Genomic DNA, 14,517 nt, shown 5'->3' with positions numbered 1-14,517 from the left:
CTGCCTCTAGCTTTTTCTGCTTTCTAACAATCCATGCACAGGCACAGACACACACACATATGCAGGTACCATACGTGATGGATGAGTCAGTAGATCATTGTAGCAATGTGTGGCATGTGGCAGACAGCCGTGTGCTCTCCTACTCTCTTCCTCTTTTCTCTCTCTTTCCATTGGTCATTACATTTCCTCTTGAGGGAAACAATCTAGAGTGTGTGCGTGCACGTGTGTGTATCCACACAGGAGAGAGTAAGAGTGAGAGTGAGTGAGAGAGAGAGAGAGAGAGGTGACTCCACAAGGACAAAGCACACCATGCCCAGATGCTATGTGTGTGACTGTGTGTTGCTGATTGACTGGTCAGATAAGACACTGCTGCCAGTAAACGCTTCATATGTGTGTTTAAAGTAAAATTCTTGAAGAGATATATTGTGTCAGAACTCATTTAACTGAAGAATAATTTGTCCCTGCTTCAACCTGAATCAGCAGCAGGCATCTCAAAACCTGGGCAAAAAAAAACGAACAAAAAAAAAAAAAACCCTACAACTCAGCATGGCTCGTCCAGAAATAAGCTCAATAAGCTTCTATTTGCAGCAGTTACATGTCATCACGTTCTTTAGATGTGCACCACGTACACACAGCAGTGGCTAGCTCAGCCTCGCAAATGTGTGTAATGTGTGTCAGTGTGCTAATCCTTGATGACAAGCTAGCAGGAACGATGGGATTGAGTCTAAAAACCAAGGCTGCATCCACACACACACACACACACACACACACACACACACACACACACACACAGACGCATGACTGAACGGCAGCACATACATTAATACGACAGAACATGTGTCCCGAAAAGAAGAATGTTGCCTTCTTATGTAAATGCATTGAAGACGAATTAGACAGCGGTGAGGGAAATAGAACAAGACTCCTTTGTGTCTGGCTGAGAGAGCGAGAGATGACAATGAAATGAAAACTAATAAACTACAAACCATACTTGTCAGCTTTTTATTCCATACTCTCACTTTCCCATCCAATTTTTCATGACTGTTTATTCACAGATATTTTTGGAAGCAGCAGTAATTGATTTTTTGGTCACTCTGAGGCAGTACGACAAGCTGTATTCACAGCACAATACCATATAACATTTTAATGGCTGACGTGTTAGCGAAAGTAATTTACACATACAGCCGACGTGAAGCCACGTTAGCATTAATCTGAAATCGTGTTTCTTCCCACCTGACAAATGTAAGTCTAATATTGAGTTTGCTCTGTCGTTGCCTCCAGCAACATGTCAGAAAAACATCCGAATCTTTAGTTTAGTCGACATTAACTTTATATGCCTGCTGCTTGGTGTCGGGCAGGGAGCATACAGTGAGCTTCTGGGAGATTTTTCATTAAAAACAGCTGCCTGCTGCCTTTGAAAAACAACGTTGATATATATAAAACAGAATTCATCCATTGCTACTATAACATATTAATCACTGTAGCTTTATAATAAAGTCTTGAATGTGTCATATAAGGCAGACGATGCTAATATACACATATGCACACAATTGCACTTTTGTGTTAATGAATGACAAAAAGCACCAAATACAAATTACCCCAAAGACAGGAAAGCAAAAAATGGTGAAACATATGAAATTAAGGAGAGATGTGGGAAACTGATCTGAGTCAGTCGTGGCCGCCTGCAGCCAGGAAATGTGACTCAGCACTGACGTGGTGAGCAGCTCATTCATGTGAGTGTTGGTCTATGTGTGAAAGAGACAGAGATGAGTATGGTGTTTGCATCTCTCTCTCTCTCTCTCTCTCACACACACACACACACACACACACACACACACACACACACACACACACACACACACACACACACACACACACACACCATCTGTTGTCAGTTACTGCTCCATCTGACCTCCTCTAACTTTTTTTTTGGCTTAAGCACACAAACAAGAAAGGAAATGTCCAAATTCAAGAGCAGCAGAAAGACACAGAGCAGTACGTTTTACTAAATGACACCTTCAGGGTTCAGTTTGACACTACTGTTCAGCACAGATACCTGTTGATGCAAAAGATTAAACATCTTCAGATTACACATTCTCAAAGGGCTCAGCTAAAAACGAAGTATTACTGTGCACTTGAACTCAACATTTGGGCTCAGTCACCACGTTGGAAGTTCTTGATCTAAACTTTATATCAGTCCTCTGTTTTAATATGTCGTCCTGGTACGAGTCGAAGTCGTGAATTCTCATTATTCAGAAGACAACAAGCCATGTCACAACCCAAACAGACCCTCGTGCTCACACATGTCCGGACAGAAAAGTGTCCCCAGTTTATTTCCGCAACAGCGCACACGTAGACGGCACAGATGGACGACCCAATTACTGCTCAGCGCTGATTTTAATATCACCACCAGACACAGCATATAATGCAGGGCTGTATACAACAGATCGAAGCTTCATTCATGGTGCTCACATCTGAACTCTAAACCTACATTTGAAGGCTATTTTGTTTTTCTTGCATGTCTATTCATTCTGTTTACACCCAGTATCTCTGCACAGCTGCAGATTGAGATTAGCCTATGCTAATAGTATCAGTATATTATATTAACATTAATTGATACTATTACTAGAATTATTATTACATTTTGACAAAACTCAGTTATATTCATTAAAGAATGTTGATTTAATTAAAAAAAAAAAAACACTAACTCATTTAATCCAATGAATCAGTGATGATGTCCTAAAATATGATGACAGACATTCGAAGCTTCATTTGAAAACCAGCATCAAGTAAAAACTAGCCTGACCCACACAGTCACAATGGCCACATTTATGTTTTTAACACTTGACTTTTGAGCTGCTTCCTCATGCAGACCTCCTCTCTTTCATTCTTCTCTGGGCTGTAAACGGGAGCTTATCAGATTCAAGCTAATATCTCTGTCCACACGAGTCATGTCTCGCTCATCCAGCTTTGTTTAGAAGGCGTGCCTATTTTCAGCCATTGTGCTGTGTGTGATCTGAATAATGGTGATGCGCACCATTACAGAACCGTCAGTGGTCAGGATTCCACGCAGCGCATTGTAATCCAACTCTAACAAGCCTGAATCACTCAATGTGTCTGTGAATTATTAGTCATGTTTACTGTCAGTGTCTTGCTGTTACTCAGCCACAATCTTCTCCTACTCTCGTCTCCCTGCTACTGATCCTATCTTTAAATGACTCCAACCACTTTTTGACCACTTCATGACTTCCCTTCTCTCTTTGGCATAAAGCATCATCGACCACACAGATGGATGACAAATGAAAGTAAAAATCCCCATCAAGTGCCCCAGCAGCTCACATGGTAGAGCATGTATTTAACCGGTAAACAGTTAAATCTTGCCGCCATTTGGTGCCAATGGGCCAAGCTGCCTTGTATAGCAATGCAAAGGGATTTCATGTAACTGCAGCTGTAGATTAAAATAGATCAAACTGACACATCATATATCCTGCTTTCTTTTCAGCCATCGGACATTAAAAGTGAGATTGTGCTGTCCAACATTCAGCACGTTTTAGGCATGCTAGCAGCATGGATGTCCGTGGTGCACCTCAGAAACTATTCATGTCCACCTCAGAATGAATTTTCATACGTGTGGTGATCCTAACTTTGGTGTTTAGTTCTAATTAACCAAGGTTAGCATGCTAACAAACTAAACTAAGAGGATGAACATGGTAAACATTATATAAGAGCATGTGACCAATGCCATTGTGAATATATCATCCTCATGTTAGCATTTAGCTCAAAGCACCATGACTGTAGACTCTTCGGCTCGCTGTATGCAAACTGCTGTTGAACAACATGCAAATTTAATTCAAAGCCTTCTCCCTGTTCTACCTGTTCCCAGATCAGATCTATTATCGGTGTGTCTGTGCAGCAGAGTGTACGCCCTTTTCTCCTCAGGGGGATTCTGGGATGATCCAGGCCATGCTTCTCCTGCAGGTCGATGGGGTTTGCCCACCCCTCCCCAACACCTCACAGGGATATCCCCTTTTAACAGTCCACACAAAGAGCTGCTGCTTACTTTGAGCAGGGGAAACGGCCAGTATCATTCACGTAACTTATTCAGACACCACGAGCACACTTGCAGTACAGGACTGGTTTGTTTGACTAGGGTTGGCTGTGTGTCTGTATGTGTGTTTGTTATTAGCACTAGCGGAGTGTAAAAGGGCCTTCAGCTGAACCCACACACAGTCACACTCACGCACACACAACCAGACTCTTATCTCTCTTCCCCAGAGAAGCCAATCCTGACTTCCTGTAATCGCTCAGGACTCCCCTCAGCTTGCCCACATACAGGAAGGGAGTGTGTGTGTGTTAAAAAAAGTTCCTGTCGATAAGCAAACAAAGGGCCAACTGATATCCTTAACTTTTTACCCCTTTCTTCACGCTGTAAACTTTTTCACTTTTATACTCTTTGAGGTATTTAAAGCGTCTTGAGGCAACTTCCCGCTGGCGGCCCCCAGTGGCTGTGAGTGGAAAGCGTTTACAACTCCGGAACGACTAAGAAACATCTCCTGTGTGGAGATATGAGCAAACTTAAAACCCAAACTCAGAAAGCCTCATAGAGGAGGCAACAGCGGCGGGTTGAGCATTTCATTACATTAAATGTCATATCTTGCGCTGCATTTTTTTATTGCGCTGTTTGACTTTTCTTCTTGTATTTTAGCTTATTTTGAGCTCTTTAATTTTCTTGTACTCCTTTTAAAAGCCTATTTGTGTGTTTTGATATTGTCTTTTTATATTGCCTTGTGTTTCTTCCATATCTGTTCTTAATGTCTTGCCTTGTTGAAAGGTGCTATGCAAATAAACTTGCTTTGCCTTATGCTTAATCAGTATATACCATTTTGAGCCAGGATAGTCTGGGAGGAGATCAAATGTAGTACTCAGTAGTACTTTTCCGGAGATCACTGTTCCATCCAAGAGGCAAACTGTGAAAACTGCACAGCCAGTGACTGCTACAACTATAATTACTATAATAATATGAGATTTTAACGTTTAGACATATAATACTTCATGTGAGTTCAAAAAATCATGGAAAAAACAGGGTGATCAGCTACACCCTTTTGTTCCACTATAGACAGCTGAGTCTGTCCTTTAGCTTGAATGTGCAAAGATCCTCAGCGAAGCCACTGAGGTATCGATGTGATCTTTTTAAGAGCACTGAGGGATTCTGACTTTACTACCTGCGAGGGTTCACCATTGGTCAGTGCTCAACTTGACTGCTTGCTTTCTGGCATCGAGCTAGATTATGATGTGTGCTGTCACCTAGCACTCAATTATATATTGACCAGGAGACCAGGAGTGTTAGCAGCTTCGATTCTGCCCTGGATTTTATGAGTTTTGGGGGGTTTTGAGTATTATGTATTGTGCACCGTTGGGGCTTCAAGAGGCCAGGGTGCACGAACAGGCTGTGTTGGTATTCAGTGGATGTAAACGTCCAGTCAGCTGCTGGGAGTCCTCTGGAGTTTTAGCAGTGTGTGAGGCACTGTAAAAGGCATGTGGTCCCATGGCTCTGGAAATATGGAAATTTTTATTAATATCATTTTAACGCTCACTCAGCCAGCAGTGGACTGCTGGCAGTTACAGGGGTGCTGAAAAGCTGTGGGACAGGAAGTTAAACATCCCACAAGCAGAAGCACCCAAAACCTTGAAAACAGCTGACTTGATGTGCACGTAGCACGTAGGACCACAGCTCCCAGTGAGCCCAGCAAAAACACCCGTCAAAATTCTGCATTTGAAGCGGTTGGCGGACGACAGCAGGGATAAAATAATCCGGGTTAGATTAACAGGATTAACATGATTAATCTCAATTCTCTGCTCTGGTTTAATCTGAAAATGTAATATGCTAATTAACAAAGGTACTAAGAGTATTTTATTTTTGTGACTACCTTAGACTTGAGTCACAGAACGATTTTTTTACAAAATGATTCAACAAAGGAAGAACAGCTACTATGTCGATTTCTTTGGAGTATTTCTTGCTGTACTGCTCAGATGGCTGAATATAAAGATTACAAATATTTTTCCATTGTGACACAAGGCAAAGGGAACCACAATAACCTCAATTATTAATGTCAGTTCTTGTTGATGCTGCATAAACTGTTGATTGATTGTGTTGACTCAGTTATACTGTCATTTTTGAGCATGTGTGGTATTGTATGAAAAGGTGTTTCTATTTTGTCCATCTTCACACAGTACAGCACACCCCAGAATCTGACTGTACTTAAATAACAAATACAATCCTAATTATTAAAATCCATCATTAGAAAACACTATATGTGGATTTCACTGTCTTATATTGACACAGGCTGTATGGGAGGTGGTTTTTCTGCAGGTGGGTTTGGGTGGGCTCGTCTGAGTCAAACATCCAAGGCTGGTTTCATTCCTGGGTTGTCCCCAGGTGTGGCTGATTTAGCTGATTTAGCATGAGGAATCCAGAAGTAAGAGAGAACTGTCTGACCCGTCTCTGACAGACTTACAGTATGTAAAAAAGATGATCAGCAAAAGGTCAGAGAGGGAAGTAACAGGTAATATAATGGTTTTATTTGCCTGTAACCTCTGTCACTGCAACACAGGGAGTGTTCTCCTTTTTACTGCACAATATGAAAAGCTCAAAAGATCATCAAGGATCGCAGTCAGGCGGTCCACACTCCACTCTCACTCTCATCATGTGGAAAATGATAGCAGAGTGTTAAATCGCACCCTGCCCATCGCCCAGACACTTTCTTCCCACAGGAAGTCAGAACTGTGCGAACACAGGCACTGCACACTAACACTGTGGATCATTTCCCATTATCACACTATTCTGTGATACATATTCTAACACTTATTTGTGAGTGTGGAGCTCAAGGTGGGAGTGAATCAGCTGGACAGGTTCGGGGGGGAAAAAAAATGCGCAGGGTGAAATAAAGTGTCAGAATGAATGGTGAATTTATGGAGAGTGTTAAATAAATCAGGAAACAATCCACTGTCACATCGCACACACTGCCATGGCACTGAAACGAGTCCTTATGTTTTCTATGCATTTAATTAGCACTGGTGATGCTCTGTCAGTGATCTAATTAAACTAATGACATATAGTGTGTGTCTGAGTGAGTGAGTGTGTGTGCGGGAGGGGAGGGGGGGGCTTTTAATCAGAGCAGTGTTAAATCCAGACTATGAACTACAGGGTTAGGCAGATTAACATGGGATTACACCCATCTGCACCGCCACTGTCTAGGAAAAGAAGCCAAAGAGAGCGATAACAGATCCTATTCCCGTCTCATCGTCTCTGTAGTTTTGCATTGATTTTCTTAAGATAAAAACGTTGATACAGTCATCTGAGTCGCCACTGAGCTACTGGAACTCCTCTGCCCGGGGTCTCATTTCTCATGCCCTTAACTTGAATGCATCAGATTTGGATAGATTTGGGCAGAGGTGTTCATGACGCTGACATTCATGACCTCTGCACTGAGTCTGTTCAGACCTCTGCGAGCCGCCTTCTCTGCGGGGAAACGCTAACAGCACGTCCTTCCTCCCGCACATGATCATGTTTTGATTCAGAGTGTGCACAGAGAGGAGGGGCCGTTCACAGGCGCTCTGTTGTCAATGTGATTGTAATGGGGGAGAGAGAGAGAGAGAGAGAGAGAGCGCAGCAGGGGTTGAGCGAATCAATGCACTGCACGCAGCTCTACAGGAAAATAAGATTTGACCATTTCAAATAGGAAAAAAAAAAAAAAGAAATAGAAAATCAATATGTGACGGTGAGTGCTGATACTGGGGTCGCCGCAAATACATCAGAGTGTGAGAAGCACTGAGATAAGCAGATTGATATGTTGATAGATACATAACTATGTATCCATTTATCAGCTGACTGCCTACACAGATACAGCAGATAGAAAGATAGATTCAACTCTGCCTACACAACCAGCATGCACACACACTCAGAGCCAACACACTGATGTAGATTAATATTGGATGTAGCATTGTGAGAGATAATCCAGTCATTTCCACACAAAGGATTTCTGTTTCCTGCCAAAACAACTGTTGACCACCAGCTGGCTCAAACAGAAGTCCAGTCCAGTGCAAGCAAAGAGGATATGTGACCAAAATGCGGGGAGAGCGGGACAGAAACAAGCAGTGGCGCTCGAGAAGGGCGGGAAAAGTAAAATCCTTTTCATACACATGCATGGACAGAGGTCTTCATCGGGGTGATCTGTTCCAGGCCTACCACGCTGCGTTTCCTTCCCTCTGTATCGTCACTTTACCTTCTTCCACTCTTCCCAGTGCAGCCACAGTGTTGAGCTGCTGTCTGACTTACAATCAGAAGGAAATGATCAAACACTGTCAGCTGCAGACTGGATCATACGGCTGCACCTGTAATCATCCAGACAACATGGAAACAGGTCTCTGTGGTATTTAAGGATCACTTCAAAGTGATGGTTTATGTCCAGGCCAAGACATTTCTGCAGTAACTCTGCTGCTGTGGTGAGACCAGTCTCTTCCAGTCATTACAATATCAAATCCATTAACCAAGGACACGCGCTGATTAAAAACAACAACAAAATCATCTCAACGTTATTATCTGCTCAGGATTTCTTGGATATTATGGCTACGCTGGTAGGAGATGCGAGCCTCCACACACACACACAGACACACACACACAGACACACAGACACACACACACACACACACACACCATCATACTACAATATAACCCTTCTTTCTTCGCACGCGCGCTCACACACGCACATAGAGGTGCACAATGACAGGATACACACGAACCTACCTTGAGCGTTTGTTTTCCCTCAGTTCACCGGTGAGAAGAAAAGCGTCAGACCGGCAGATAATAGGTCGGTCACGGTCGGATTGATATCAAGCCCTCGGTGTGTACTCCTCCGTAAATCCCCGGTACAAGCCAGCGGAGTCGTGCGTGAGGCGGATTCCCTCTCTTCCCAATTCCCCCATTCATTCCCGGGTGTTCGTGCGTCCTTATCAATAGATGAATGGTGACATTGTGACCATTATTCTCCTTGCGCCGGTGAGCACGAGCTGACGTCTGAAGAGCTGCTCTGGTGGCACGAGCCTCCTCCGGTCGACGGGAGGTGATGAATTATTCACGAAGGGGCGTGGCCAGGAAGCTCAGCGTACGTGTGTGTTTGTGCGCGCGCGCGCGACAGACAACAACAGAATCTCTGGCTCCGGTTGAACCAGCAGCTGTCATGATCAAGCGGTCATGGTGTGAAGGAGGACATCTAGTGGCCAGTAGATGAATTACACCTAGAAACACTAATGACAGAGTGTATGAGTGCTGTGTGTGGGGAAAAAAAATATAAATACAAATGTGATTAAAAAAAAGAGATCATGACATGATTTGTGATGTTTTAAGATAAGATAAGAGATAAGATAAGATAAGATAAGATAAGATAAGATAAGATAAGATAAGATAAGATACTTTATTAATCCCCCATATGGGAAATTTGGGTGTTACAGGCAGCAGCAGTAGTATCAGAAGTATAAAAAGACACAGAAAGGAATAAAATACAAAATAGAAAAAAATTAAAACTCTGTATATTTACATTCTATAGAAGGGAGTACAGTGTTTTCAGTATTGCACATTAGATAAAAAAAAAAATATGTAGCAGTATATAAAATATTATTGCTAATGAAAAAAAAACATACAGGGAATGGAGAATTGCACATGGGTTTAGACTTGCACATGGTTCAAGTACAGTGTTTTTCACTATCACACATTGGTTAAAAAAAAAATGTAGCAGTATATAGAAGCCATGGCATGCTGATGAAAACATCTCATGCAATATCTAGTGCAATATTACACACAGAGTCACACAGTGCAAAAGAGTGCAGAGCAGTAAGTACGAAAACACAGTGTTTATTGTCAATGAATCCCATGAAAAGACTAAAACCAGCCATGGATGTATCCTCGTCGTGGGGTTGCATTGCTTAAGTTCTTCTCTTCAGTGGCAGTTCAGTGGTGCAAAACTCATCGGCGCTGATCCACAGTGATGTGAAAAAAGTGATATGGTCAGATGAGTCACCCTTCACCGCGTTCTTGACAAGTGGGCGAGGGCATGTTTGGCGTACACCAAGAGAGAGGTTTAGGCCTGAATGCTTGGCTCCTTCGGTGAGGGCATCCAGTGGCTCTGTTATGCTGTGGGGGACATTTTGCTGCCATTGTTTGAGTCCACTTGTGGTCAGAGAGAGAGGGGTCCCTGCAAATCAACATAGTGCTGTTCTGAGTGATCACCGTTATCCTATGATGAAACATTTCTACCTGATGTCTTCCAGGACACATTGGCCCCATCCATAAGGCACGAGGGCTCCCTGAATGATCTGATGAGCTGATGTGCTGTTGCCTTGACTGTCACCAGATCAACCCAACTGAACACCGACTGTGTGGGGATTTTGGACCTATGAGTTAAACAGCGCTCTCCTCCACCACCATCAAATCACCAAATAACAGAATTTCTTCTGGAAGAATGGTTTCCATCTCTGCAGTGGAGTTCCCCAGACTTGTAGAATCACTGCCAAAGCCCACTGAGGCTGTTCTGGCAGCACATGGTGGCCCAACACCTTACTAACACACTTATGTTGGTTTTTCCCTTAATTTGTCTGTTAGGCTGACCGAGCAGTACCCAACAATAACAACACCCTCAACAACCACCTCATGAACTCCTTCACCACACAGAGACCGCCCCTTATATAAGGTACTCGCCTAATTGGCTGGCACGTACCATTGACAGACAGCAACACAGATATCTATGTCTATAAATATACAATAAATATTTACATAAAACCATCACCAAAAATCTACACAGTCTCAGTAATTATTTACACACCAAATACACTTAATACATACCAATAAATATCTTACATAAATAAATACATTTAAACAACGCAGCCAAACTTCCCTCTACCAACTTGTTGTTACCTTCAGGGCACTGATCAACAGTTTGAACATGGTGCCAGCTGCTTTCAATTTGACATTACAAATGGCAGTGGTTTAAAAATCACACTCTACCTAAACATTTCACCATTCTTGAGTCAAACGTCACTGCGTCTTATTTCCTCTTTCACACTGGAACGACGAGGTGGACAAAAAAAGTTATGGAAACTCATGTCTTTATAGGATTCCTTTTTATATCCAAGCATTTTCTGATCTATTCTAAAGAGGATATCGTTCTTAAATTGTGGCCTAGTCGTTGTGCAAATACCCACAACAAGAATATTAATAATGACTCTATGTCCTGACAGAACATTGTAAGCTTTGCTGGCATGTTTTCTGATGATGAACACTGATAAACTGGAAATATTAAAATTTTATATAGTAACAGCAGTTACATAGTATGACAATAAGAGATTCATCTCTTTATTAACCTTGTAGGCTACAGTATGTGGTGCGTGTGCCCTCACTGCTTCCCCAGTGCAGCTGTGCAGATAGCTACGTATTCTTCAATGGCAGAGTGACAACTGTGTGTGTGTGTGTGTATGTATGTGTGTATGTATGTTTACACAGTCACATTGTGGGGACTCACCTGCCTTATGGGAACAAAATGCAGCTTAATGTAAATCATTAAATTTTAAGGTGAAGACTAAGGATAGGGTTATGGGTTAAGTAAGGTTAGGTTAGGTATAGGATTACACAAATCCAGTGCCAATGGCAGCAGTCATCAAAAAAATCTTTGACTGTTAAACTCTGGGATGTTCAATTCGATTCAATGGAATGTTTTGCAGCGTTCTGAAAAGCCCTATAATAAGGAACAGTAATGAAACAATACAATGTTGTAGAAAAACCATATGTTGTGACAGTTTGCCTCAATGATAGCCTATTTAAGTCTGGATCATCACCTTTATTGCGATCTTTTCAAAGACTGAGCTCTTTGTATTTGCCGCCCTGGCTGTCTGACACAATGTCAACTCTAAAACTGCCTCAACATCATTGACTCCAACTAAAGTTAGATGAACCTCGGCTATAATAACCATAGACTTCTCTCTATGACTGCTTTCAACGTCTGTGTGGAGAATTCTGTATCCACCAGGACAAATTTACTACATTACTCCTGACATAGGAGGTTGTCCCCAAGGAAAAAAAGAGGATATATAGGTCAGGAAATAAAGGGGAGCTGAAGAAGATGCAGAGGGAATTGAGGAGGGGGATGAGAGAGAGCAAGAAGCATCTACAGGAGGAAGGCTCGCACAGCCTCAATTTGTCCCAGACGGGGAAAGAACTCGGGAGGATTAAGGTGAGAAAGGCTGCAGGTGTGGATGGTATCAGCTCAAGGCTTCGCAAGTCCTGTGTGTGATATCAGTGATACAGGTGCACTCACATCCGACACCAGTGAACATCCAGGGAACAGACAATCAGAAGGCGGAATCTTACCTGGGTGTTGATGTGAATAATAAGTTGGACTGGGCTACCTTGCATTTTCGTTTCATGAAACTAAGACACTTGGAGGATTTGAAGGAGTTAAGAGCAAATCAAATCTACTCCTTTGCTTATGTGTTTTTGAATTTCAGCTTTATGAATTCACTTATTGTTCCTGAATCCACGTTTTGCATACATTAAATATATCCAAATAATCCTATCTTACAGTTTTATTTAACAAAAGAAAAGTTCTAATTTAGAATTTGCATGCTGTTCCTGCCACTGAATTTCAGTAGGCTGAAATTTTCAGCTGCTTTTCAGATGGACAATCATGGCTGAGAGGACGCCAAGATTCTGAAGCAGAATCAGTGACATTAGACACCAGAAGAATGCTCATCTCAACAGGCTCTTCAATGAACATGGCCAGAAGAGGCTTTTACTTCCTTAAGAGGAGCTATTTTTGTAGATACTTATGTGGTCTATTGACTTCCACACCAGGATACACTGACATCAATCCTCTTTCAATGACAGTCTGCTTTGTTTCATTGTCCTAACATTCCACAAAAGCATTTAACAAAAAATGTTAAATGAATACAGAGACTAAATGTCGGTTCGTAAAACGGCAACAGCCAAGTCAAAGTCTGGCAGTTTGCAGCATTAATCTTTTCAAGCACCTTTCCAGTGCTTTTAACATTACCATTCTTCCAGCAGCCAAAATTCAACCAGCCACGCATATTTTTTCCATTTCATAATGGCACTTTTGTGTTTAAATAACTTTTACTGTTTCTTTTTGTTTTATCTAACATTTATCTTGCTTTGAAAAAAAAAAAAAAAACACATTTTCCCATTAAAAGTGACTCATTTTACATTTATTCACTTATGGTTATCCATTTTCAAGTCTCTCTCCTTTTTCACCACACACACACACACACACACACACACACACGCACACACGCATCCATTTTAAGTCTGGGCTTATATTCATAAAGCTTCCGAGTACAAAGATTTGCTTCGTTCGTTCTAAGAAAATTCTCAGAATTAAGATTTTCAGCTTACAGTTAAGACTAAATTCTGGTGAAGGTCAAACATATTCACAAAGCATCTTAGCCCTTAAGAAGCTCCTGGTGAAAAACTGTTAGGAGTGGGGAGGATGACTTTTAAGAGGCTTAAGAGTTTCTGAAGCAGAGGAGAAAATGGCGTAAAGACAAAGAGGAAGCGACTCACATGATGACTGGGTGGGTCAACGATCCCGCAAGAGGATAAATGCATGGGGAATATTTTTATGACCTTCTGCTTCTTTCTGTTCCAATTAAGCAGAATTATGAATAATGCGAATAATATGTCCATATCTAATTCAGCTCGTTCTCACTCGCGTCAGCTCAGGAGCAAATTGGTGAACAAATAGGACTTATTTACAAATCCTTTATTTAGAAAATCTGTCATTGCCTCAGCATTATTTTATTTTGTTAATTGGCAGAAGTTGCTCAGTCCATGTCCAAATGTCTAAACTTTTTCGCTCTTGCAGACCAAGACCGAGCACTGAGGGCTGTTCAAATCCACAATTCATCCAGTCCACCAGAGGCTTCAAGCAGACTTTCTGCAGACTTCCTGAGAGTCCACTAGAGGTGCAGATCACTGATTTAATTACCCACAGTTGATTGCAATATGGACTAGACATGATTTTTTCAATAGCCAATTGACAAAAAATAAGAACTTATGATGAATGTGTAAAATAACTGCTTGTTGTGTATTACTTGTAAATAATATGTACACTGTCTGTATGCTGTCTGAATTGCATTCCTTGTGTGTGTTTACGTTACCTTAGCCAACAAATGTGTTTCTGATTCTGTTTCTGATTCCAGGCCCAGCTGGTTCTGAGTGGAGGCAGAGGTTGATCCTGTCCTCGTGAACAGCTGTCATTGCTAAGGTCATGTGGCACCACTGCACCTCAGATGGCAGATATTCTGCACGTGTCTGTGCATCCAGTTAGATGATGCTTGAGGAAAGTCACTTAAGGATTCCAGTGTGATATGATCATGTGAGCTTGTGATGTAATATTTGACCTGTAAAAATAGACACAGACACTCACTTCTATATGTACTATGTGTGGATATTGTGGG

At 41.9% G+C, this 14,517-nt stretch overlaps 1 protein-coding gene across 2 annotated transcripts in view; it reads right to left on the bottom strand.

Moving 5' to 3' along the window:
- Nucleotides 1-9,072, bottom strand: part of tanc2a (tetratricopeptide repeat, ankyrin repeat and coiled-coil containing 2a) — a 44,933-nt gene extending 35,861 nt beyond the window's left edge. Inside the window, exon 1 of one of the 2 annotated variants that reach the window (XM_076752243.1) lies at nucleotides 8,801-9,072. The gene's annotated coding sequence lies outside the window, so the exon portion shown is untranslated. The remainder of the gene's footprint in view (nucleotides 1-8,800) is intronic. The other variant, XM_076752245.1, reaches the window with a different exon arrangement.
- Between the last annotated feature and the right edge of the window lie 5,445 nt (nucleotides 9,073-14,517).

The sequence above is a fragment of the Chaetodon auriga genome, chromosome 16 (assembly GCF_051107435.1).
Source record: "Chaetodon auriga isolate fChaAug3 chromosome 16, fChaAug3.hap1, whole genome shotgun sequence".
In the NCBI taxonomy this organism is placed as follows: Eukaryota; Metazoa; Chordata; class Actinopteri; order Chaetodontiformes; family Chaetodontidae; genus Chaetodon; species Chaetodon auriga.
This window is presented reverse-complemented; position numbering and strand designations above follow the sequence as displayed.